We start from the raw sequence: 3793 nt of genomic DNA, 5'->3' as shown, positions 1-3793 counted from the left end.
GTGCTATGTCTTAAAGAAATACATTTCATTTTTACAAAAGTTCTGCATGAGAGATAACCTTTATTATATTTTTAAATGTTAAAAAACAATACATTGGAGAAACAGGAATGGAAGTAGAAGCAGCAGACTGGAAAAATAATATATTAACTGTCAGGTGGCATGTTAAGAGACTATAAAGACCAACCATAGTTATACAGACTTTAAGGAACTTCAGGAATTAACCAAACTGCCCTTTAAAGTTGACCAAAAAATCATTTATTGGCAGAAAAAGACTGCTTTATAGACCATGTCTTTGAAGGCTTGTTTCACTTGCTGGTTTCTCAGGGTGTAGATGAAGGGGTTCAGCATGGGGGCCACAGAGGTATTGAGAATAGCTACTCCTTTTGTCAATGACACCTTTTCTTTGGCTGAGGGATTAGCATACATGAATATACAGCTTCTATAGGAGATGGAGATGACAATCATGTGAGAGGAACAAGTGGAGAAGGCCTTTTTTCTCTGACTGGCAGATGGGATTCTCAGAATAGTCCTGATAATGTACATATATGACAAAATCACTAAGGCCAAAGTGAATAGCAAGGTAACCAAAGCAAAGTAAAAACAATTATTTCTAGGAACTATGTATCTGAACAAGACAATTGTAAAAGGGGGAAATAGTCACATGCAAAGTGATCAATGACATTGGAAGCACAGTAATCCAGCTGGAGGAGAAGCATAAGGGGAGGGAAAATGGTTAGAAACCCACTGAGCCAAGCACAGAGCACAAACATGCTGCAGAGTTTCCTGCTCATGATGGTTGTGTAATGCAGGGGCTTGCAGATGGCAACATAACAGTCATAGGACATGGCGGTTAGAATGTAAAATTCAGTCACCTTCATAAAAATAGAGAAAAATAGTTGGGCTGCACAATTGTTGTAAGAAATAGTCTTGTCTTTGGTAATAATTGCCCCCAGAAATCTAGGGATGCACACAGTAGTAAAGGAGATTTCTAAGAAAGAGAAGTTTCAGAGGAAGAAATACATTGGCGTCTGGAGATCGGAGTCCACCCACATTAGGGTGATGATGGTCAGGTTTCCAGTGACACTTAATACATATGTGATTTATAAAAGAGGAAAATCACAATCTGAAGCTCAGGATCATCAGAAAGGTCTAGAAGAACAAACTCTGTGATCACTGTGTGGTTCATTTCTTTCTCTTTTCCCTCCTTTTTTCTTCTTTTAAATATATTTAGATAGAAAGTGTATTAAAAGAAAGAGATGAAAAATATAATTCATTATGATCAATATCATCATCATTCTAAAGCATTCTATCTAATTCATGCCTATATTGTTTTCTTTTAATACCGTATTTACATTTTTCTTAAAATGTATTTGTGGGTCATGTTTTATATAATAGTTCTCTTATTCTAAATCTAACAGGAGAAGTTAGGAAATCTTTATATGAGTCATATTATTTAGAGATGATAAATTAATTTGATATTTTTTGTTTTGTCTAATTTGTGCAAGTCCTTGCAGTTTTGTTGGATAATCCTATAAAACATACATCATTTTTGTCATGTAGGTATCAGAAGGCAAAACCAATACAATATTGTAAAGTAATTAGCCTCTAATTAAAATAAATTTAAAAAATAAATAAATAAAAGAGAAGTGGATGATCTTACTTGCATCATAAGATATCAATGAAACTTAGAAAAATAAGTAGCAACACCTTTTATGAAACTAGAAACAACTTCATGATTTTCTTAGCAAATAAAATAAACTTTAAAATGTTTAATGATTAAATAATTTAATTACCAGCTTTATTTTTATATTAGTATTTATGAATGTAATTATTAATATGAAAATATACTATAGGTATTAGATATTATTTACAAGAAAATAGAATAAATAGCCTAATTATTTATATATAAAATAACATTCGCTTAATGGTTTGTCTGATAATTCCTTTGAAATCATTAATGTTTGACATTCTCTAAGATTTTCTATGAATATATGTATAGAAATTTTATATGTATAGAAAACTGTGTATATTTTTGAGCTTAAAAGGATATGCAGTATTTATCAATTTTGTATTTTGCATTGAAGCACAAACTGAAAAATAACTACTTGCCTCAGATAGTAGCAGCTCTGTCACCCAGACTTTAGCCCAGTACATCTTCCATTTGAACATCCTTGCTTCTCAGCTATTGAACTTTATGAAAAACTGTTTTATTCCCTTGTAGTTCTACCCACATTTATCTTTTGCATGAGGTGACTAATCCAAAAGGATATTCCAGAAATGTAGAGGAAAACCTCTCCTATTATCCAAAGCCATTCAGCTGATTCCCAGCTCCACTGGATGTATCTATCATTCTGTGTATCTGGTTTGCTAAAATCATAATAGCTCCCTTATCTTATTTTAGATATTCATATTTCTGCTGTGAATAATAGAAGATAAATCATTGCTACTCTGCCAGACACTAGTAAACATCACACAAATCAAATTGATTATTTTTCTCTATTTTATGATGATTCATGAAAAATAAAAATGGAATATCAAAAACCTTAAGAAGATATGGAACTTTTATCATCCTCTTCAGTAAGGTTGGTCTAGAAGTTTAAGGGAGCAATATTTAAAGTGAGAACTGCAAGTGACATGGCAACGTGGGGCATTACGAGTGTAGGTACTTAAACTAGGATCTGGCATTTAGTTGCACTAAATGCTCAAATATTCAAGTTTAGCTGTTGTGATCTATGAAGAGAGACCTGTGTTGATCTCCTGGAAACAAAGGCCAGGCGACAGCTGTGCTAAGACGTGGAACATCGGGGATTTCTGGAAGCTACCATTGGTGTTCTCAGAGCCTCCTGACTCTCTTCTATAGTGAATCTCTCTTGGGAATGTTTATGTTCATCCCACAGAAGAATTCAATGAAGACTTCTACAAAATAACCCTTTCATTAATCACAATATTTTCTATTTTGAGTAATGAAACAGATGTGAAATCTTACAAAAATAGCACTCAATCTACTTTAGTTTTAGTCATATTCTTGGCATATAAAAGTTTTCTACATATACACTTCATACTTATCCTTAGACTTCATTATTGTTGGAGCTTCAAGTTTCTTTAATAATTCTAAGTTATATAAGAACTTTATTAAATATTAAAAGTAACAAGGGAAAATAACATACAAGGGAACTTCCATCAGGTTATCTGCTGACTTTTTAACAGAAACTCTACAAGCCAGAAGGGAATGGCATGATATATTTAAAGTGATGAAAACGGAAGAACCTACAACCAAGAATAGTCTACCCAGCAAGCCTCTCATTCAGGACTATGTAAATAATCAATAAAATGTCACAGACCATTACAATGTTTACTGCGCTAAAATAAAAGATTAGAAACATATATATATATATATATATATATATATATATTCTTTACATTATTAATAGTACTTCTGATAACAATGAGGAGGAAAAGAAAGAGGAGGGTAGACATAAATTTTTTCAGCAATTACTATAGTCCAGACCTAAATCCCAGGGACAGGGGAGCCTGGTGGGCTGCCATCTATGGGGTCGCACAGAGTCGGACACGACTGAAGGGACTTAGCAGCAGCAGCAGACTTATTCTAATTGTTTTCTTCATATTGCTCCTTTAAATCCTGTCAACAACTTTATGAGGTTATCTGTAATTGTTATTCTCTTGCAGAAATATTTATCTTATCTTTTTCTCTGAAAATATTTTATAATTGTTGCCCAATTGGTCAAAGTTTATGGGAAATTTTAAGACAGTAAGTGGATAGACTATCTATAGC

General features: G+C 32.9%; 1 pseudogene; it reads right to left on the bottom strand.

The window, feature by feature from the left end:
• Positions 1 to 255: 255 nt before the first annotated feature.
• LOC113893486 lies at positions 256 to 1186 on the bottom strand (annotated as a pseudogene).
• Between the last annotated feature and the right edge of the window lie 2607 nt (positions 1187 to 3793).

The sequence above is a fragment of the Bos indicus x Bos taurus genome, chromosome 5, assembly GCF_003369695.1.
Source record: "Bos indicus x Bos taurus breed Angus x Brahman F1 hybrid chromosome 5, Bos_hybrid_MaternalHap_v2.0, whole genome shotgun sequence".
NCBI classification, from domain to species: domain Eukaryota; kingdom Metazoa; phylum Chordata; class Mammalia; order Artiodactyla; family Bovidae; genus Bos; species Bos indicus x Bos taurus.
Note: the sequence above shows the minus strand (reverse complement) of the source record. Positions and strands in the feature narration are given on the sequence as shown.